Consider the following 22560-nt stretch of genomic DNA (forward strand, 5'->3'; position numbering starts at 1 on the left):
CCGTAGCAGGGGTCATTGTTTGGACTCTTTTTTTTTTTTTTTTTTTTTTTTTTTTTAATTGCGCTTTAAACAAAAAGTATTGTGTCAATGCAACTGAACAACATTTATTAGGAACACAGTGCGTCAAAAAGCAAAATGACAGTTAAAGGCATTTCGTTATTGAACTCTTTGATGACATCATTCAGCTAAGTTCAGTTTAAATAGTATCTGTGCAATAATTTGCAATCAAGTCAACGATATCGCTGTACATGAAGTGTCCCCAGCTCCGCCTGCCAGAAGCGACAGAGGCAAGAAACCAAAACTCGATCGGTGAAAGGATGGATAAAAAACCCGGTGAGAAACCAGGCTCAATCGGGGAGACAGTTCTCCCCTTGTCAGACGAAACAGGTAGATCAGCTCCAGGCTGCAGGAATGTCAGACTGTGCAGAAGAATCATCTGTTTCCTGTGGTCTTGTCCAGGTGGTCTTTACAGGGGATTTGTATCTGCGGCTCATCTAGTTGTCACGGTCTCCGCTGTGTTTCTGGGCCATAGAGGTCCTTTCTAGGTGTTGATCCACCATCTTCTCTGGATACGGACTGGATCCGGGTGACTGAAGCGGATACAGACTGGATCTGGTGGCTACGGTGACCTCGGAATAAGGGATTTCTTTAAAAGACTTTTTTTTTCATATAAGATTTTATCCAACTTTTCAGATAGAGGCATGAGAAAGAGATTGCCTTGATTGGGCTTTTGGTTATTGGTGGACCGAGAGGACTTTTTTGAGTTTTACTCCTCCCTTTTGGAGTAGGGGGGGGGGTGCTGACGAAACACATGTGGGCAGGCATTGTCACCCTTGATGACCCTTGGCGAGCGTAGTAGTTTAACAGAGGCAGCGCACAGGCCCGAGGGTTTGGAGACACAGCTCGAGTTTCTCTTCATTGTCGCATAAATCTTTTGCCTTTTACTAAAGATTTCCGTGGAGGGGAACTTCTGCGAGTGACCTGTATTTTTGGGTGCTCTGCTCACAGCAGAGCTACATCGAAATGTCAAGAGCAGAATCAGTTTGACCGTCCGGCAGCATGCTGCGAGAGGGCTTGCCACTGGTCATCGTCTGAATAGGCACTCTCTGCGTTTGACCACTTCGTGTTTATTTAGCCGGATGGGAAGGCAGCGCTTTCTTGTACGTGACGGGATGCAAATTCTTGAAGGCTCTCTTTAGTGACGGGTCCAAACAAAGATCTCATCTGCTCCTCTAGCCCTATCGGCGACTCGTGCACTTTGAGCCTTCTTAGTGACGGCGCAAGTTGCTGACTGCTGACTGCGTTGGTGGTATAGAGGTGAGCATAGCTGCCTTCCAAGCAGTTGACCCGGATTCGATTCCCGGCCAACGCATGTCCTTTGGCTCGGGCTGACGTCGAAGCAGAACTCCCTCTGTGACCTGTGCCTCCACCCAAAACTTTTGGATGGAATAATTTCGGATGGACCCATCATTAGCTGAAGTCGCATAACACTTGCAACACTACCCGTAGCAGGGGTCATTGTTTGGACTCTTTTTTTTTTTTTTTTTTTTTTTTTTTTTAATTGCGCTTTAAACAAAAAGTATTGTGTCAATGCAACTGAACAACATTTATTAGGAACACAGTGCGTCAAAAAGCAAAATGACAGTTAAAGGCATTTCGTTATTGAACTCTTTGATGACATCATTCAGCTAAGTTCAGTTTAAATAGTATCTGTGCAATAATTTGCAATCAAGTCAACGATATCGCTGTACATGAAGTGTCCCCAGCTCCGCCTGCCAGAAGCGACAGAGGCAAGAAACCAAAACTCGATCGGTGAAAGGATGGAGAAAAAACCCGGTGAGAAACCAGGCTCAATCGGGGAGACAGTTCTCCCCTTGTCAGACGAAACAGGTAGATCAGCTCCAGGCTGCAGGAATGTCAGACTGTGCAGAAGAATCATCTGTTTCCTGTGGTCTTGTCCAGGTGGTCTTTACAGGGGATTTGTATCTGCGGCTCATCTAGTTGTCACGGTCTCCGCTGTGTTTCTGGGCCATAGAGGTCCTTTCTAGGTGTTGATCCACCATCTTCTCTGGATACAGACTGGATCCGGGTGACTGAATCGGATACAGACTGGATCTGGTGGCTACGGTGACCTCGGAATAAGGGATTTCTTTAAAAGACTTTTTTTTTCATATAAGATTTTATCCAACTTTTCAGATAGAGGCATGAGAAAGAGATTGCCTTGATTGGGCTTTTGGTTATTATAGGCACTCTCTGCGTTTGACCACTTCGTGTTTATTTAGCCGGATGGGAAGGCAGCGCTTTCTTGTACGTGACGGGATGCAAATTCTTGAAGGCTCTCTTTAGTGACGGGTCCAAACAAAGATCTCATCTGCTCCTCTAGCCCTATCGGCGACTCGTGCACTTCGAGCATTCTTAGTGACGGCGCAAGTTGCTGACTGCTGACTGCGTTGGTGGTATAGTGGTGAGCATAGCTGCCTTCCAAGCAGTTGGAGAGAGCAGTGCGCATGTCCTTTGGCTCGGGCTGACGTCGAAGCAGAACTCCCTCTGTGACCTGTGCCTCCACCCAAAACTTTTGGATGGAATAATTTCGGATGGACCCATCATTAGCTGAAGTCGCATAACACTTGCAACACTACCGGTAGCAGGGGTCATTGTTTGGACTCTTTTTTTTTTTTTTTTTTTTTTTTTAATTGCGCTTTAAACAAAAAGTATTGTGTCAATGCAACTGAACAACATTTATTAGGAACACAGTGCGTCAAAAAGCTACTGACTTCCGCCTGCGTTGGTGGTATAGTGGTGAGCATAGCTGCCTTCCAAGCAGTTGACCCGGGTTCGATTCCCGGCTAACGCATGTCCTTTGGCTCGGGCTGACGTCGAAGCAGAACTCCTTCTGTGACCTGCGACTCCAACCAAACATTTTGGATGGATCATTCGGAAGACGAAAAGAACCAGCTCTCCCCGTCGGGGAATCGAACCCCGGTCTTCCGCGTGACAGGCGGAGATACTGTCCACTATACTAACGAGGAGCCATGCATGCTGCCGTTTCTCCCCTTACTGACGGCACTGCACTGACATACCTAAACAATGCATGGCTTCTTCTGACGCAGACCCAGCCCTAGCACCGTAAAATTTCTGATGGACCCATCATTAGCTGAAGTCGCATAACACTTGGAACACTACCCGTAGCAGGGGTCATTGTTTGGACTCTTTTTTTTTTTTTTTTTTTTTAAATTGCGCTTTAAACAGAAAGTATTGCGTCAATGCAACTGAATAACATTAATTAGGAACACAGTGCGTCAAAAAGCAAAATGACAGTTAAAGGCATTTCGTTATTGAACTCTTTGATGACATCATTCAGCTAAGTTCAGTTTAAATAGTATCTGTGCAATAATTTGCAATCAAGTCAACGATATCGCTGTACATGAAGTGTCCCCAGCTCCGCCTGCCAGAAGCGACAGAGGCAAGAAACCAAAACTCGATCGGTGAAAGGATGGAGAAAAAACCCGGTGAGAAACCAGGCTCAATCGGGGAGACAGTTCTCCCCTTGTCAGACGAAACAGGTAGATCAGCTCCAGGCTGCAGGAATGTCAGACTGTGCAGAAGAATCATCTGTTTCCTGTGGTCTTGTCCAGGTGGTCTTTACAGGGGATTTGTATCTGCGGCTCATCTAGTTGTCACGGTCTCCGCTGTGTTTCTGGGCCATAGAGGTCCTTTCTAGGTGTTGATCCACCATCTTCTCTGGATACGGACTGGATCCGGGTGACTGAAGCGGATACAGACTGGATCTGGTGGCTACGGTGACCTCGGAATAAGGGATTTCTTTAAAAGACTTTTTTTTTCATATAAGATTTTATCCAACTTTTCAGATAGAGGCATGAGAAAGAGATTGCCTTGATTGGGCTTTTGGTTATTATAGGCACTCTCTGCGTTTGACCACTTCGTGTTTATTTAGCCGGATGGGAAGGCAGCGCTTTCTTGTACGTGACAGGATGCAAATTCTTGAAGGCTCTCTTTAGTGACGGGTCCAAACAAAGATCTCATCTGCTCCTCTAGCCCTATCGGCGACTCGTGCACTTCGAGCCTTCTTAGTGACGGCGCAAGTTGCTGACTGCTGACTGCGTTGGTGGTATAGTGGTGAGCATAGCTGCCTTCCAAGCAGTTAACCCGGATTCGATTCCCGGCCAACGCATGTCCTTTGGCTCGGGCTGACGTCGAAGCAGAACTCCCTCTGTGACCTGTGCCTCCACCCAAAACTTTTGGATGGAATAATTTCGGATGGACCCATCATTAGCTGAAGTCGCATAACACTTGCAACACTACCCGTAGCAGGGGTCATTGTTTGGACTCTTTTTTTTTTTTTTTTTTTTTTTTTTTTTTAATTGCGCTTTAAACAAAAAGTATTGTGTCAATGCAACTGAACAACATTTATTAGGAACACAGTGCGTCAAAAAGCAAAATGACAGTTAAAGGCATTTCGTTATTGAACTCTTTGATGACATCATTCAGCTAAGTTCAGTTTAAATAGTATCTGTGCAATAATTTGCAATCAAGTCAACGATATCGCTGTACATGAAGTGTCCCCAGCTCCGCCTGCCAGAAGCGACAGAGGCAAGAAACCAAAACTCGATCGGTGAAAGGATGGATAAAAAACCCGGTGAGAAACCAGGCTCAATCGGGGAGACAGTTCTCCCCTTGTCAGACGAAACAGGTAGATCAGCTCCAGGCTGCAGGAATGTCAGACTGTGCAGAAGAATCATCTGTTTCCTGTGGTCTTGTCCAGGTGGTCTTTACAGGGGATTTGTATCTGCGGCTCATCTAGTTGTCACGGTCTCCGCTGTGTTTCTGGGCCATAGAGGTCCTTTCTAGGTGTTGATCCACCATCTTCTCTGGATACGGACTGGATCCGGGTGACTGAAGCGGATACAGACTGGATCTGGTGGCTACGGTGACCTCGGAATAAGGGATTTCTTTAAAAGACTTTTTTTTTCATATAAGATTTTATCCAACTTTTCAGATAGAGGCATGAGAAAGAGATTGCCTTGATTGGGCTTTTGGTTATTGGTGGACCGAGAGGACTTTTTTGAGTTTTACTCCTCCCTTTTGGAGTAGGGGGGGGGGTGCTGACGAAACACATGTGGGCAGGCATTGTCACCCTTGATGACCCTTGGCGAGCGTAGTAGTTTAACAGAGGCAGCGCACAGGCCCGAGGGTTTGGAGACACAGCTCGAGTTTCTCTTCATTGTCGCATAAATCTTTCGCCTTTTACTAAAGATTTCCGTGGAGGGGAACTTCTGCGAGTGACCTGTATTTTTGGGTGCTCTGCTCACAGCAGAGCTACATCGAAATGTCAAGAGCAGAATCAGTTTGACCGTCCGGCAGCATGCTGCGAGAGGGCTTGCCACTGGTCATCGTCTGAATAGGCACTCTCTGCGTTTGACCACTTCGTGTTTATTTAGCCGGATGGGAAGGCAGCGCTTTCTTGTACGTGACGGGATGCAAATTCTTGAAGGCTCTCTTTAGTGACGGGTCCAAACAAAGATCTCATCTGCTCCTCTAGCCCTATCGGCGACTCGTGCACTTTGAGCCTTCTTAGTGACGGCGCAAGTTGCTGACTGCTGACTGCGTTGGTGGTATAGAGGTGAGCATAGCTGCCTTCCAAGCAGTTGACCCGGATTCGATTCCCGGCCAACGCATGTCCTTTGGCTCGGGCTGACGTCGAAGCAGAACTCCCTCTGTGACCTGTGCCTCCACCCAAAACTTTTGGATGGAATAATTTCGGATGGACCCATCATTAGCTGAAGTCGCATAACACTTGCAACACTACCCGTAGCAGGGGTCATTGTTTGGACTCTTTTTTTTTTTTTTTTTTTTTTTTTTTTTAATTGCGCTTTAAACAAAAAGTATTGTGTCAATGCAACTGAACAACATTTATTAGGAACACAGTGCGTCAAAAAGCAAAATGACAGTTAAAGGCATTTCGTTATTGAACTCTTTGATGACATCATTCAGCTAAGTTCAGTTTAAATAGTATCTGTGCAATAATTTGCAATCAAGTCAACGATATCGCTGTACATGAAGTGTCCCCAGCTCCGCCTGCCAGAAGCGACAGAGGCAAGAAACCAAAACTCGATCGGTGAAAGGATGGAGAAAAAACCCGGTGAGAAACCAGGCTCAATCGGGGAGACAGTTCTCCCCTTGTCAGACGAAACAGGTAGATCAGCTCCAGGCTGCAGGAATGTCAGACTGTGCAGAAGAATCATCTGTTTCCTGTGGTCTTGTCCAGGTGGTCTTTACAGGGGATTTGTATCTGCGGCTCATCTAGTTGTCACGGTCTCCGCTGTGTTTCTGGGCCATAGAGGTCCTTTCTAGGTGTTGATCCACCATCTTCTCTGGATACGGACTGGATCCGGGTGACTGAAGCGGATACAGACTGGATCTGGTGGCTACGGTGACCTCGGAATAAGGGATTTCTTTAAAAGACTTTTTTTTTCATATAAGATTTTATCCAACTTTTCAGATAGAGGCATGAGAAAGAGATTGCCTTGATTGGGCTTTTGGTTATTGGTGGACCGAGAGGACTTTTTTGAGTTTTACTCCTCCCTTTTGGAGTAGGGGGGGGGGGGTGCTGACGAAACACATGTGGGCAGGCATTGTCACCCTTGATGACCCTTGGCGAGCGTAGTAGTTTAACAGAGGCAGCCCACAGGCCCGAGGGTTTGGAGACACAGCTCGAGTTTCTCTTCATTGTCGCATAAATCTTTCGCCTTTTACTAAAGATTTCCGTGGAGGGGAACTTTTGCGAGTGACCTGTATTTTTGGGTGCTCTGCTCACAGCAGAGCTACATCGAAATGTCAAGAGCAGAATCAGTTTGACCGTCCGGCAGCATGCTGCGAGAGGGCTTGCCACTGGTCATCGTCTGAATAGGCACTCTCTGCGTTTGACCACTTCGTGTTTATTTAGCCGGATGGGAAGGCAGCGCTTTCTTGTACGTGACGGGATGCAAATTCTTGAAGGCTCTCTTTAGTGACGGGTCCAAACAAAGATCTCATCTGCTCCTCTAGCCCTATCGGCGACTCGTGCACTTCGAGCCTTCTTAGTGACGGCGCAAGTTGCTGACTGCTGACTGCGTTGGTGGTATAGTGGTGAGCATAGCTGCCTTCCAAGCAGTTGACCCGGATTCGATTCCCGGCAAACACATGTCCTTTGGCTCGGGCTGACGTCGAAGCAGAACTCCCTCTGTGACCTGTGCCTCCACCCAAAACTTTTGGATGGAATAATTTCGGATGGACCCATCATTAGCTGAAGTCGCATAACACTTGCAACACTACCCGTAGCAGGGGTCATTGTTTGGACTCTTTTTTATTTTATTTATTTATTTTTTTTTTTAATTGCGCTTTAAACAAAAAGTATTGTGTCAATGCAACTGAACAACATTTATTAGGAACACAGTGCGTCAAAAAGCAAAATGACAGTTAAAGGCATTTCGTTATTGAACTCTTTGATGACATCATTCAGCTAAGTTCAGTTTAAATAGTATCTGTGCAATAATTTGCAATCAAGTCAACGATATCGCTGTACATGAAGTGTCCCCAGCTCCGCCTGCCAGAAGCGACAGAGGCAAGAAACCAAAACTCGATCGGTGAAAGGATGGAGAAAAAACCCGGTGAGAAACCAGGCTCAATCGGGGAGACAGTTCTCCCCTTGTCAGACGAAACAGGTAGATCAGCTCCAGGCTGCAGGAATGTCAGACTGTGCAGAAGAATCATCTGTTTCCTGTGGTCTTGTCCAGGTGGTCTTTACAGGGGATTTGTATCTGCGGCTCATCTAGTTGTCACGGTCTCCGCTGTGTTTCTGGGCCATAGAGGTCCTTTCTAGGTGTTGATCCACCATCTTCTCTGGATACGGACTGGATCCGGGTGACTGAAGCGGATACAGACTGGATCTGGTGGCTACGGTGACCTCGGAATAAGGGATTTCTTTAAAAGACTTTTTTTTTTCATATAAGATTTTATCCAACTTTTCAGATAGAGGCATGAGAAAGAGATTGCCTTGATTGGGCTTTTGGTTATTGGTGGACCGAGAGGACTTTTTTGAGTTTTACTCCTCCCTTTTGGAGTAGGGGGGGGGGGGGGGGGTGCTGACGAAACACATGTGGGCAGGCATTGTCACCCTTGATGACCCTTGGCGAGCGTAGTAGTTTAACAGAGGCAGCGCACAGGCCCGAGGGTTTGGAGACACAGCTCGAGTTTCTCTTCATTGTCGCATAAATCTTTCGCCTTTTACTAAAGATTTCCGTGGAGGGGAACTTTTGCGAGTGACCTGTATTTTTGGGTGCTCTGCTCACAGCAGAGCTACATCGAAATGTCAAGAGCAGAATCAGTTTGACCGTCCGGCAGCATGCTGCGAGAGGGCTTGCCACTGGTCATCGTCTGAATAGGCACTCTCTGCGTTTGACCACTTCGTGTTTATTTAGCCGGATGGGAAGGCAGCGCTTTCTTGTACGTGACGGGATGCAAATTCTTGAAGGCTCTCTTTAGTGACGGGTCCAAACAAAGATCTCATCTGCTCCTCTAGCCCTATCGGCGACTCGTGCACTTCGAGCCTTCTTAGTGACGGCGCAAGTTGCTGACTGCTGACTGCGTTGGTGGTATAGTGGTGAGCATAGCTGCCTTCCAAGCAGTTGGAGAGAGCAGTGCGCATGTCCTTTGGCTCGGGCTGACGTCGAAGCAGAACTCCCTCTGTGACCTGTGCCTCCACCCAAAACTTTTGGATGGAATAATTTCGGATGGACCCATCATTAGCTGAAGTCGCATAACACTTGCAACACTACCGGTAGCAGGGGTCATTGTTTGGACTCTTTTTTTTTTTTTTTTTTTTTTTAATTGCGCTTTAAACAAAAAGTATTGTGTCAATGCAACTGAACAACATTTATTAGGAACACAGTGCGTCAAAAAGCTACTGACTTCCGCCTGCGTTGGTGGTATAGTGGTGAGCATAGCTGCCTTCCAAGCAGTTGACCCGGGTTCGATTCCCGGCCAACGCATGTCCTTTGGCTCGGGCTGACGTCGAAGCAGAACTCCTTCTGTGACCTGCGACTCCGACCAAACATTTTGGATGGATCATTCGGAAGACGAAAAGAACCAGCTCTCCCCGTCGGGGAATCGAACCCCGGTCTTCCGCGTGACAGGCGGAGATACTGTCCACTATACTAACGAGGAGCCATGCATGCTGCCGTTTCTCCCCTTACTGACGGCACTGCACTGACATACCTAAACAATGCATGGCTTCTTCTGACGCAGACCCAGCCCTAGCACCGTAAAATTTCTGATGGACCCATCATTAGCTGAAGTCGCATAACACTTGGAACACTACCCGTAGCAGGGGTCATTGTTTGGACTCTTTTTTTTTTTTTTTTTTTTTTAAATTGCGCTTTAAACAGAAAGTATTGCGTCAATGCAACTGAACAACATTAATTAGGAACACAGTGCTTCAAAAAGCAAAATGACAGTTAAAGGCATTTCGTTATTGAACTCTTTGATGACATCATTCAGCTAAGTTCAGTTTAAATAGTATCTGTGCAATAATTTGCAATCAAGTCAACGATATCGCTGTACATGAAGTGTCCCCAGCTCCGCCTGCCAGAAGCGACAGAGGCAAGAAACCAAAACTCGATCGGTGAAAGGATGGAGAAAAAACCCGGTGAGAAACCAGGCTCAATCGGGGAGACAGTTCTCCCCTTGTCAGACGAAACAGGTAGATCAGCTCCAGGCTGCAGGAATGTCAGACTGTGCAGAAGAATCATCTGTTTCCTGTGGTCTTGTCCAGGTGGTCTTTACAGGGGATTTGTATCTGCGGCTCATCTAGTTGTCACGGTCTGCGCTGTGTTTCTGGGCCATAGAGGTCCTTTCTAGGTGTTGATCCACCATCTTCTCTGGATACGGACTGGATCCGGGTGACTGAAGCGGATACAGACTGGATCTGGTGGCTACGGTGACCTCGGAATAAGGGATTTCTTTAAAAGACTTTTTTTTTCATATAAGATTTTATCCAACTTTTCAGATAGAGGCATGAGAAAGAGATTGCCTTGATTGGGCTTTTGGTTATTGGTGGACCGAGAGGACTTTTTTGAGTTTTACTCCTCCCTTTTGGAGTAGGGGGGGGGGGGGGTGCTGACGAAACACATGTGGGCAGGCATTGTCACCCTTGATGACCCTTGGCGAGCGTAGTAGTTTAACAGAGGCAGCCCACAGGCCCGAGGGTTTGGAGACACAGCTCGAGTTTCTCTTCATTGTCGCATAAATCTTTCGCCTTTTACTAAAGATTTCCGTGGAGGGGAACTTTTGCGAGTGACCTGTATTTTTGGGTGCTCTGCTCACAGCAGAGCTACATCGAAATGTCAAGAGCAGAATCAGTTTGACCGTCCGGCAGCATGCTGCGAGAGGGCTTGCCACTGGTCATCGTCTGAATAGGCACTCTCTGCGTTTGACCACTTCGTGTTTATTTAGCCGGATGGGAAGGCAGCGCTTTCTTGTACGTGACGGGATGCAAATTCTTGAAGGCTCTCTTTAGTGACGGGTCCAAACAAAGATCTCATCTGCTCCTCTAGCCCTATCGGCGACTCGTGCACTTCGAGCCTTCTTAGTGACGGCGCAAGTTGCTGACTGCTGACTGCGTTGGTGGTATAGTGGTGAGCATAGCTGCCTTCCAAGCAGTTGACCCGGATTCGATTCCCGGCAAACGCATGTCCTTTGGCTCGGGCTGACGTCGAAGCAGAACTCCCTCTGTGACCTGTGCCTCCACCCAAAACTTTTGGATGGAATAATTTCGGATGGACCCATCATTAGCTGAAGTCGCATAACACTTGCAACACTACCCGTAGCAGGGGTCATTGTTTGGACTCTTTTTTATTTTATTTATTATTTTTTTTTTTTAATTGCGCTTTAAACAAAAAATATTGTGTCAATGCAACTGAACAACATTTATTAGGAACACAGTGCGTCAAAAAGCAAAATGACAGTTAAAGGCATTTCGTTATTGAACTCTTTGATGACATCATTCAGCTAAGTTCAGTTTAAATAGTATCTGTGCAATAATTTGCAATCAAGTCAACGATATCGCTGTACATGAAGTGTCCCCAGCTCCGCCTGCCAGAAGCGACAGAGGCAAGAAACCAAAACTCGATCGGTGAAAGGATGGAGAAAAAACCCGGTGAGAAACCAGGCTCAATCGGGGAGACAGTTCTCCCCTTGTCAGACGAAACAGGTAGATCAGCTCCAGGCTGCAGGAATGTCAGACTGTGCAGAAGAATCATCTGTTTCCTGTGGTCTTGTCCAGGTGGTCTTTACAGGGGATTTGTATCTGCGGCTCATCTAGTTGTCACGGTCTCCGCTGTGTTTCTGGGCCATAGAGGTCCTTTCTAGGTGTTGATCCACCATCTTCTCTGGATACAGACTGGATCCGGGTGACTGAAGCGGATACAGACTGGATCTGGTGGCTACGGTGACCTCGGAATAAGGGATTTCTTTAAAAGACTTTTTTTTTCATATAAGATTTTATCCAACTTTTCAGATAGAGGCATGAGAAAGAGATTGCCTTGATTGGGCTTTTGGTTATTATAGGCACTCTCTGCGTTTGACCACTTCGTGTTTATTTAGCCGGATGGGAAGGCAGCGCTTTCTTGTACGTGACGGGATGCAAATTCTTAAAGGCTCTCTTTAGTGACGGGTCCAAACAAAGAGCTCATCTGCTCCTCTAGCCCTATCGGCGACTCGTGCACTTCGAGCCTTCTTAGTGACGGCGCAAGTTGCTGACTGCTGACTGCGTTGGTGGTATAGTGGTGAGCATAGCTGCCTTCCAAGCAGTTGGAGAGAGCAGTGCGCATGTCCTTTGGCTCGGGCTGACGTCGAAGCAGAACTCCCTCTGTGACCTGTGCCTCCACCCAAAACTTTTGGATGGAATAATTTCGGATGGACCCATCATTAGCTGAAGTCGCATAACACTTGCAACACTACCGGTAGCAGGGGTCATTGTTTGGACTCTTTTTTTTTTTTTTTTTTTTTTTTAATTGCGCTTTAAACAAAAAGTATTGTGTCAATGCAACTGAACAACATTTATTAGGAACACAGTGCGTCAAAAAGCTACTGACTTCCGCCTGCGTTGGTGGTATAGTGGTGAGCATAGCTGCCTTCCAAGCAGTTGACCCGGGTTCGATTCCCGGCCAACGCATGTCCTTTGGCTCGGGCTGACGTCGAAGCAGAACTCCTTCTGTGACCTGCGACTCCGACCAAACATTTTGGATGGATCATTCGGAAGACGAAAAGAACCAGCTCTCCCCGTCGGGGAATCGAACCCCGGTCTTCCGCGTGACAGGCGGAGATACTGTCCACTATACTAACGAGGAGCCATGCATGCTGCCGTTTCTCCCCTTACTGACGGCACTGCACTGACATACCTAAACAATGCATGGCTTCTTCTGACGCAGACCCAGCCCTAGCACCGTAAAATTTCTGATGGACCCATCATTAGCTGAAGTCGCATAACACTTGGAACACTACCCGTAGCAGGGGTCATTGTTTGGACTCTTTTTTTTTTTTTTTTTTTTTTTAAATTGCGCTTTAAACAGAAAGTATTGCGTCAATGCAACTGAACAACATTAATTAGGAACACAGTGCGTCAAAAAGCAAAATGACAGTTAAAGGCATTTCGTTATTGAACTCTTTGATGACATCATTCAGCTAAGTTCAGTTTAAATAGTATCTGTGCAATAATTTGCAATCAAGTCAACGATATCGCTGTACATGAAGTGTCCCCAGCTCCGCCTGCCAGAAGCGACAGAGGCAAGAAACCAAAACTCGATCGGTGAAAGGATGGAGAAAAAACCCGGTGAGAAACCAGGCTCAATCGGGGAGACAGTTCTCCCCTTGTCAGACGAAACAGGTAGATCAGCTCCAGGCTGCAGGAATGTCAGACTGTGCAGAAGAATCATCTGTTTCCTGTGGTCTTGTCCAGGTGGTCTTTACAGGGGATTTGTATCTGCGGCTCATCTAGTTGTCACGGTCTCCGCTGTGTTTCTGGGCCATAGAGGTCCTTTCTAGGTGTTGATCCACCATCTTCTCTGGATACGGACTGGATCCGGGTGACTGAAGCGGATACAGACTGGATCTGGTGGCTACGGTGACCTCGGAATAAGGGATTTCTTTAAAAGACTTTTTTTTTCATATAAGATTTTATCCAACTTTTCAGATAGAGGCATGAGAAAGAGATTGCCTTGATTGGGCTTTTGGTTATTATAGGCACTCTCTGCGTTTGACCACTTCGTGTTTATTTAGCCGGATGGGAAGGCAGCGCTTTCTTGTACGTGACGGGATGCAAATTCTTGAAGGCTCTCTTTAGTGACGGGTCCAAACAAAGATCTCATCTGCTCCTCTAGCCCTATCGGCGACTCGTGCACTTCGAGCCTTCTTAGTGACGGCGCAAGTTGCTGACTGCTGACTGCGTTGGTGGTATAGTGGTGAGCATAGCTGCCTTCCAAGCAGTTGACACGGATTCGATTCCCGGCCAACGCATATCCTTTGGCTCGGGCTGACGTCGAAGCAGAACTCCCTCTGTGACCTGTGCCTCCACCCAAAACTTTTGGATGGAATAATTTCGGATGGACCCATCATTAGCTGAAGTCGCATAACACTTGCAACACTACCGGTAGCAGGGGTCATTGTTTGGACTCTTTTTTTTTTTTTTTTTTTTTTTAATTGCGCTTTAAACAAAAAGTATTGTGTCAATGCAACTGAACAACATTTATTAGGAACACAGTGCGTCAAAAAGCAAAATGACAGTTAAAGGCATTTCGTTATTGAACTCTTTGATGACATCATTCAGCTAAGTTCAGTTTAAATAGTATCTGTGCAATAATTTGCAATCAAGTCAACGATATCGCTGTACATGAAGTGTCCCCAGCTCCGCCTGCCAGAAGCGACAGAGGCAAGAAACCAAAACTCGATCGGTGAAAGGATGGAGAAAAAACCCGGTGAGAAACCAGGCTCAATCGGGGAGACAGTTCTCCCCTTGTCAGACGAAACAGGTAGATCAGCTCCAGGCTGCAGGAATGTCAGACTGTGCAGAAGAATCATCTGTTTCCTGTGGTCTTGTCCAGGTGGTCTTTACAGGGGATTTGTATCTGCGGCTCATCTAGTTGTCACGGTCTCCGCTGTGTTTCTGGGCCATAGAGGTCCTTTCTAGGTGTTGATCCACCATCTTCTCTGGATACGGACTGGATCCGGGTGACTGAAGCGGATACAGACTGGATCTGGTGGCTACGGTGACCTCGGAATAAGGGATTTCTTTAAAAGACTTTTTTTTTCATATAAGATTTTATCCAACTTTTCAGATAGAGGCATGAGAAAGAGATTGCCTTGATTGGGCTTTTGGTTATTGGTGGACCGAGAGGACTTTTTTGAGTTTTACTCCTCCCTTTTGGAGTAGGGGGGGGGGGGTGCTGACGAAACACATGTGGGCAGGCATTGTCACCCTTGATGACCCTTGGCGAGCGTAGTAGTTTAACAGAGGCAGCGCACAGGCCCGAGGGTTTGGAGACACAGCTCGAGTTTCTCTTCATTGTCGCATAAATCTTTCGCCTTTTACTAAAGATTTCCGTGGAGGGGAACTTTTGCGAGTGACCTGTATTTTTGGGTGCTCTGCTCACAGCAGAGCTACATCGAAATGTCAAGAGCAGAATCAGTTTGACCGTCCGGCAGCATGCTGCGAGAGGGCTTGCCACTGGTCATCGTCTGAATAGGCACTCTCTGCGTTTGACCACTTCGTGTTTATTTAGCCGGATGGGAAGGCAGCGCTTTCTTGTACGTGACGGGATGCAAATTCTTGAAGGCTCTCTTTAGTGACGGGTCCAAACAAAGATCTCATCTGCTCCTCTAGCCCTATCGGCGACTCGTGCACTTCGAGCCTTCTTAGTGACGGCGCAAGTTGCTGACTGCTGACTGCGTTGGTGGTATGGTGGTGAGCATAGCTGCCTTCCAAGCAGTTGACCCGGATTCGATTCCCGGCCAACGCATGTCCTTTGGCTCGGGCTGACGTCGAAGCAGAACTCCATCTGTGACCTGTGCCTCCACCCAAAACTTTTGGATGGAATAATTTCGGATGGACCCATCATTAGCTGAAGTCGCATAACACTTGCAACACTACCCGTAGCAGGGGTCATTGTTTGGACTCTTTTTTTTTTTTTTTTTTTTTTTTTTTTTTTTAATTGCGCTTTAAAAAAAAGTATTGTGTCAATGCAACTGAACAACATTTATTAGGAACACAGTGCGTCAATAAAGCTACTGACTTCCGCCTGCGTTGGTGGTATAGTGGTGACCATAGCTGCCTTCCAAGCAGTTGACCCGGGTTCGATTCTTTTATTGATTTTTTTTAAATTGCGCTTCAAACAGAAAGTATTGCGTCAATGCAACTGAACAACATTAATTAGGAACACAGTGCGTCAAAAAGCAAAATGACAGTTAAAGGCATTTCGTTATTGAACTCTTTGATGACATCATTCAGCTAAGTTCAGTTTAAATAGTATCTGTGCAATAATTTGCAATTAAGTCAACGATATCGCTGTACATGAAGTGTCCCCAGCTCCGCCTGCCAGAAGCGACAGAGGGAAGAAACCAAAACTCGATCAGTGAAAGGATGGAGAAAAAACCCGGTGAGAAACCAGGCTCAGTCGGGGAGACAGTTCTCCCCTTGTCAGACGAAACCAGTAGATCAGGTCCAGGCTGCAGGAATGTCAGACTGTGCAGAAGAATCATCTGTTTCCTGTGGTCTTGTCCAGGTGGTCTTTACAAGGGATTTGTATCTGCGGCTCATCTAGTTGTCACGGTCTCCGCTGTGTTTCTGGGCCATAGAGGTCCTTTCTAGGTGTTGATCCACCATCTTCTCTGGATACGGACTGGATCCGGGTGACTGAAGCGGATACAGACTGGATCTGGTGGCTACGGTGACCTCGGAATAAGGGATTTCTTTAAAAGACTTTTTTTTTCATATAAGATTTTATCCAACTTTTCAGATAGAGGCATGAGAAAGAGATTGCCTTGATTGGGCTTTTGGTTATTATAGGCACTCTCTGCGTTTGACCACTTCGTGTTTATTTAGCCGGATGGGAAGGCAGCGCTTTCTTGTACGTGACGGGATGCAAATTCTTGAAGGCTCTCTTTAGTGACGGGTCCAAACAAAGATCTCATCTGCTCCTCTAGCCCTATCGGCGACTCGTGCACTTCGAGCCTTCTTAGTGACGGCGCAAGTTGCTGACTGCTGACTGCGTTGGTGGTATAGTGGTGAGCATAGCTGCCTTCCAAGCAGTTGACCCGGATTCGATTCCCGGCCAAAGCATATCTTTTGGCTCGGGCTGACGTCGAAGCAGAACTCCCTCTGTGACCTGTGCCTCCACCCAAAACTTTTGGATGGAATAATTTCGGATGGACCCATCATTAGCTGAAGTCGCATAACACTTGCAACACTACCGGTAGCAGGGGTCATTGTTTGGACTCTTTTTTTTTTTTTTTTTTTTTTTTAAATTGCGCTTTAAAAAAAAAGTATTGTGTCAATGCAACTGAACAACATTTATTAGGAACACAGTGCGTCAATAAAGCTACTGACTTCCGCCTGCGTTGGTGGTATAGTGGTGAGCATAGCTGCCTTCCAAGCAGTTGACCCGGGTTCGATTCTTTTATTGATTTTTTTTAAATTGCGCTTCAAACAGAAAGTATTGCGTCAATGCAACTGAACAACATTAATTAGGAACACAGTGCGTCAAAAAGCAAAATGACAGTTAAAGGCATTTCGTTATTGAACTCTTTGATGACATCATTCAGCTAAGTTCAGTTTAAATAGTATCTGTGCAATAATTTGCAATCAAGTCAACGATATCGCTGTACATGAAGTGTCCCCAGCTCCGCCTGCCAGAAGCGACAGAGGGAAGAAACCAAAACTCGATCGGTGAAAGGATGGAGAAAAAACCCGGTGAGAAACCAGGCTCAGTCGGGGAGACAGTTCTCCCCTTGTCAGACGAAACCAGTAGATCAGGTCCAGGCTGCAGGAATGTCAGACTGTGCAGAAGAATCATCTGTTTCCTGTGGTCTTGTCCAGGTGGTCTTTACAAGGGATTTGTATCTGCGGCTCATCTAGTTGTCACGGTCTCCGCTGTGTTTCTGGGCCATAGAGGTCCTTTCTAGGTGTTGATCCACCATCTTCTCTGGATACGGACTGGATCCGGGTGACTGAAGCGGATACAGACTGGATCTGGTGGCTACGGTGACCTCGGAATAAGGGATTTCTTTAAAAGACTTTTTTTTTCATATAAGATTTTATCCAACTTTTCAGATAGAGGCATGAGAAAGAGATTGCCTTGATTGGGCTTTTGGTTATTATAGGCACTCTCTGCGTTTGACCACTTCGTGTTTATTTAGCCGGATGGGAAGGCAGCGCTTTCTTGTACGTGACGGGATGCAAATTCTTGAAGGCTCTCTTTAGTGACGGGTCCAAACAAAGATCTCATCTGCTCCTCTAGCCCTATCGGCGACTCGTGCACTTCGAGCCTTCTTAGTGACGGCGCAAGTTGCTGACTGCTGACTGCGTTGGTGGTATAGTGGTGAGCATAGCTGCCTTCCAAGCAGTTGACCCGGATTCGATTCCCGGCCAAAGCATATCCTTTGGCTCGGGCTGACGTCGAAGCAGAACTCCCTCTGTGACCTGTGCCTCCACCCAAAACTTTTGGATGGAATAATTTCGGATGGACCCATCGTTAGCTGAAGTCGCATAACACTTGCAACACTACCCGTAGCAGGGGTCATTGTTTGGACTCTTTTTTTTTTTTTTTTTTTAATTGCGCTTTAAACAAAAAGTATTGTGTCAATGCAACTGAACAACATTTATTAGGAACACAGTGCGTCAAAAAGCAAAATGACAGTTAAAGGCATTTCGTTATTGAACTCTTTGATGACATCATTCAGCTAAGTTCAGTTTAAATAGTATCTGTGCAATAATTTGCAATCAAGTCAACGATATCGCTGTACATGAAGTGTCCCCAGCTCCGCCTGCCAGAAGCGACAGAGGGAAGAAACCAAAACTCGATCGGTGAAAGGATGGAGAAAAAACCCGGTGAGAAACCAGGCTCAGTCGGGGAGACAGTTCTCCCCTTGTCAGACGAAACCAGTAGATCAGGTCCAGGCTGCAGGAATGTCAGACTGTGCAGAAGAATCATCTGTTTCCTGTGGTCTTGTCCAGGTGGTCTTTACAAGGGATTTGTATCTGCGGCTCATCTAGTTGTCACGGTCTCCGCTGTGTTTCTGGGCCATAGAGGTCCTTTCTAGGTGTTGATCCACCATCTTCTCTGGATACGGACTGGATCCGGGTGACTGAAGCGGATACAGACTGGATCTGGTGGCTACGGTGACCTCGGAATAAGGGATTTCTTTAAAAGACTTTTTTTTTCATATAAGATTTTATCCAACTTTTCAGATAGAGGCATGAGAAAGAGATTGCCTTGATTGGGCTTTTGGTTATTATAGGCACTCTCTGCGTTTGACCACTTCGTGTTTATTTAGCCGGATGGGAAGGCAGCGCTTTCTTGTACGTGACGGGATGCAAATTCTTGAAGGCTCTCTTTAGTGACGGGTCCAAACAAAGATCTCATCTGCTCCTCTAGCCCTATCGGCGACTCGTGCACTTCGAGCCTTCTTAGTGACGGCGCAAGTTGCTGACTGCTGACTGCGTTGGTGGTATAGTGGTGAGCATAGCTGCCTTCCAAGCAGTTGACCCGGATTCGATTCCCGGCCAAAGCATATCCTTTGGCTCGGGCTGACGTCGAAGCAGAACTCCCTCTGTGACCTGTGCCTCCACCCAAAACTTTTGGATGGAATAATTTCGGATGGACCCATCATTAGCTGAAGTCGCATAACACTTGCAACACTACCGGTAGCAGGGGTCATTGTTTGGACTCTTTTTTTTTTTTTTTTTTTTTTTTAAATTGCGCTTTAAAAAAAAAGTATTGTGTCAATGCAACTGAACAACATTTATTAGGAACACAGTGCGTCAATAAAGCTACTGACTTCCGCCTGCGTTGGTGGTATAGTGGTGAGCATAGCTGCCTTCCAAGCAGTTGACCCGGGTTCGATTCTTTTATTGATTTTTTTTAAATTGCGCTTCAAACAGAAAGTATTGCGTCAATGCAACTGAACAACATTAATTAGGAACACAGTGCGTCAAAAAGCAAAATGACAGTTAAAGGCATTTCGTTATTGAACTCTTTGATGACATCATTCAGCTAAGTTCAGTTTAAATAGTATCTGTGCAATAATTTGCAATCAAGTCAACGATATCGCTGTACATGAAGTGTCCCCAGCTCCGCCTGCCAGAAGCGACAGAGGGAAGAAACCAAAACTCGATCGGTGAAAGGATGGAGAAAAAACCCGGTGAGAAACCAGGCTCAGTCGGGGAGACAGTTCTCCCCTTGTCAGACGAAACCAGTAGATCAGGTCCAGGCTGCAGGAATGTCAGACTGTGCAGAAGAATCATCTGTTTCCTGTGGTCTTGTCCAGGTGGTCTTTACAAGGGATTTGTATCTGCGGCTCATCTAGTTGTCACGGTCTCCGCTGTGTTTCTGGGCCATAGAGGTCCTTTCTAGGTGTTGGTCCACCATCTTCTCTGGATACGGACTGGATCCGGGTGACTGAAGCGGATACAGACTGGATCTGGTGGCTACGGTGACCTCGGAATAAGGGATTTCTTTAAAAGACTTTTTTTTTCATATAAGATTTTATCCAACTTTTCAGATAGAGGCATGAGAAAGAGATTGCCTTGATTGGGCTTTTGGTTATTATAGGCACTCTCTGCGTTTGACCACTTCGTGTTTATTTAGCCGGATGGGAAGGCAGCGCTTTCTTGTACGTGACGGGATGCAAATTCTTGAAGGCTCTCTTTAGTGACGGGTCCAAACAAAGATCTCATCTGCTCCTCTAGCCCTATCGGCGACTCGTGCACTTCGAGCCTTCTTAGTGACGGCGCAAGTTGCTGACTGCTGACTGCGTTGGTGGTATAGTGGTGAGCATAGCTGCCTTCCAAGCAGTTGACCCGGATTCGATTCCCGGCCAAAGCATATCCTTTGGCTCGGGCTGACGTCGAAGCAGAACTCCCTCTGTGACCTGTGCCTCCACCCAAAACTTTTGGATGGAATAATTTCGGATGGACCCATCGTTAGCTGAAGTCGCATAACACTTGCAACACTACCCGTAGCAGGGGTCATTGTTTGGACTCTTTTTTTTTTTTTTTTTTTTAATTGCGCTTTAAACAAAAAGTATTGTGTCAATGCAACTGAACAACATTTATTAGGAACACAGTGCGTCAAAAAGCAAAATGACAGTTAAAGGCATTTCGTTATTGAACTCTTTGATGACATCATTCAGCTAAGTTCAGTTTAAATAGTATCTGTGCAATAATTTGCAATCAAGTCAACGATATCGCTGTACATGAAGTGTCCCCAGCTCCGCCTGCCAGAAGCGACAGAGGGAAGAAACCAAAACTCGATCGGTGAAAGGATGGAGAAAAAACCCGGTGAGAAACCAGGCTCAGTCGGGGAGACAGTTCTCCCCTTGTCAGACGAAACCAGTAGATCAGGTCCAGGCTGCAGGAATGTCAGACTGTGCAGAAGAATCATCTGTTTCCTGTGGTCTTGTCCAGGTGGTCTTTACAAGGGATTTGTATCTGCGGCTCATCTAGTTGTCACGGTCTCCGCTGTGTTTCTGGGCCATAGAGGTCCTTTCTAGGTGTTGATCCACCATCTTCTCTGGATACGGACTGGATCCGGGTGACTGAAGCGGATACAGACTGGATCTGGTGGCTACGGTGACCTCGGAATAAGGGATTTCTTTAAAAGACTTTTTTTTTCATATAAGATTTTATCCAACTTTTCAGATAGAGGCATGAGAAAGAGATTGCCTTGATTGGGCTTTTGGTTATTATAGGCACTCTCTGCGTTTGACCACTTCGTGTTTATTTAGCCGGATGGGAAGGCAGCGCTTTCTTGTACGTGACGGGATGCAAATTCTTGAAGGCTCTCTTTAGTGACGGGTCCAAACAAAGATCTCATCTGCTCCTCTAGCCCTATCGGCGACTCGTGCACTTCGAGCCTTCTTAGTGACGGCGCAAGTTGCTGACTGCTGACTGCGTTGGTGGTATAGTGGTTAGCATAGCTGCCTTCCAAGCAGTTGACCCGGATTCGATTCCCGGCCAAAGCATATCCTTTGGCTCGGGCTGACGTCGAAGCAGAACTCCCTCTGTGACCTGTGCCTCCACCCAAAACTTTTGGATGGAATAATTTCGGATGGACCCATCAATAGCTGAAGTCGCATAACACTTGCAACACTACCGGTAGCAGGGGTCATTGTTTGGACTCTTTTTTTTTTTTTTTTTTTTTTTTAAATTGCGCTTTAAAAAAAAAGTATTGTGTCAATGCAACTGAACAACATTTATTAGGAACACAGTGCGTCAATAAAGCTACTGACTTCCGCCTGCGTTGGTGGTATAGTGGTGAGCATAGCTGCCTTCCAAGCAGTTGACCCGGGTTCGATTCTTTTATTGATTTTTTTTAAATTGCGCTTCAAACAGAAAGTATTGCGTCAATGCAACTGAACAACATTAATTAGGAACACAGTGCGTCAAAAAGCAAAATGACAGTTAAAGGCATTTCGTTATTGAACTCTTTGATGACATCATTCAGCTAAGTTCAGTTTAAATAGTATCTGTGCAATAATTTGCAATCAAGTCAACGATATCGCTGTACATGAAGTGTCCCCAGCTCCGCCTGCCAGAAGCGACAGAGGGAAGAAACCAAAACTCGATCGGTGAAAGGATGGAGAAAAAACCCGGTGAGAAACCAGGCTCAGTCGGGGAGACAGTTCTCCCCTTGTCAGACGAAACCAGTAGATCAGCTCCAGGCTGCAGGAATGTCAGACTGTGCAGAAGAATCATCTGTTTCCTGTGGTCTTGTCCAGGTGGTCTTTACAAGGGATTTGTATCTGCGGCTCATCTAGTTGTCACGGTCTCCGCTGTGTTTCTGGGCCATAGAGGTCCTTTCTAGGTGTTGATCCACCATCTTCTCTGGATACGGACTGGATCCGGGTGACTGAAGCGGATACAGACTGGATCTGGTGGCTACGGTGACCTCGGAATAAGGGATTTCTTTAAAAGACTTTTTTTTTCATATAAGATTTTATCCAACTTTTCAGATAGAGGCATGAGAAAGAGATTGCCTTGATTGGGCTTTTGGTTATTATAGGCACTCTCTGCGTTTGACCACTTCGTGTTTATTTAGCCGGATGGGAAGGCAGCGCTTTCTTGTACGTGACGGGATGCAAATTCTTGAAGGCTCTCTTTAGTGACGGGTCCAAACAAAGATCTCATCTGCTCCTCTAGCCCTATCGGCGACTCGTGCACTTCGAGCCTTCTTAGTGACGGCGCAAGTTGCTGACTGCTGACTGCGTTGGTGGTATAGTGGTGAGCATAGCTGC

The 22560-nt window shown here is 46.4% G+C and overlaps 9 non-coding genes across 9 annotated transcripts; 6 read left to right on the forward strand and 3 right to left on the reverse strand.

Annotated features, from left to right (window-relative positions):
• The first annotated feature begins 900 nt into the window (after nt 1-900).
• Nucleotides 901-1015, forward strand: LOC127980898 (U5 spliceosomal RNA). Its single transcript, XR_008159899.1, has one exon. It is a non-coding gene; the product is annotated as a U5 spliceosomal RNA (small nuclear RNA).
• A 1942-nt stretch (nt 1016-2957) lies between these two features.
• Nucleotides 2958-3029, reverse strand: trnad-guc (transfer RNA aspartic acid (anticodon GUC)). Its single transcript has one exon. It is a non-coding gene; the product is annotated as a tRNA-Asp (tRNA).
• A 2195-nt stretch (nt 3030-5224) lies between these two features.
• On the forward strand, nt 5225-5339 carry LOC127980896 (U5 spliceosomal RNA). The gene has a single exon (XR_008159897.1). It is a non-coding gene; the product is annotated as a U5 spliceosomal RNA (small nuclear RNA).
• A 1390-nt stretch (nt 5340-6729) lies between these two features.
• LOC127980623 (U5 spliceosomal RNA) lies at nt 6730-6844 on the forward strand. The gene has a single exon (XR_008159637.1). It is a non-coding gene; the product is annotated as a U5 spliceosomal RNA (small nuclear RNA).
• Nucleotides 6845-8242: 1398 nt separating this feature from the next.
• Nucleotides 8243-8357, forward strand: LOC127980624 (U5 spliceosomal RNA). Its single transcript, XR_008159638.1, has one exon. It is a non-coding gene; the product is annotated as a U5 spliceosomal RNA (small nuclear RNA).
• Nucleotides 8358-9150: 793 nt separating this feature from the next.
• On the reverse strand, nt 9151-9222 carry trnad-guc (transfer RNA aspartic acid (anticodon GUC)). Its single transcript has one exon. It is a non-coding gene; the product is annotated as a tRNA-Asp (tRNA).
• A 1052-nt stretch (nt 9223-10274) lies between these two features.
• On the forward strand, nt 10275-10389 carry LOC127980625 (U5 spliceosomal RNA). Its single transcript, XR_008159639.1, has one exon. It is a non-coding gene; the product is annotated as a U5 spliceosomal RNA (small nuclear RNA).
• A 1943-nt stretch (nt 10390-12332) lies between these two features.
• Nucleotides 12333-12404, reverse strand: trnad-guc (transfer RNA aspartic acid (anticodon GUC)). Its single transcript has one exon. It is a non-coding gene; the product is annotated as a tRNA-Asp (tRNA).
• A 2192-nt stretch (nt 12405-14596) lies between these two features.
• On the forward strand, nt 14597-14711 carry LOC127980626 (U5 spliceosomal RNA). The gene has a single exon (XR_008159640.1). It is a non-coding gene; the product is annotated as a U5 spliceosomal RNA (small nuclear RNA).
• The last annotated feature ends 7849 nt before the right edge of the window (nt 14712-22560 follow it).

This window comes from Carassius gibelio, chromosome B19, assembly GCF_023724105.1.
Source record: "Carassius gibelio isolate Cgi1373 ecotype wild population from Czech Republic chromosome B19, carGib1.2-hapl.c, whole genome shotgun sequence".
In the NCBI taxonomy this organism is placed as follows: Eukaryota; Metazoa; Chordata; class Actinopteri; order Cypriniformes; family Cyprinidae; genus Carassius; species Carassius gibelio.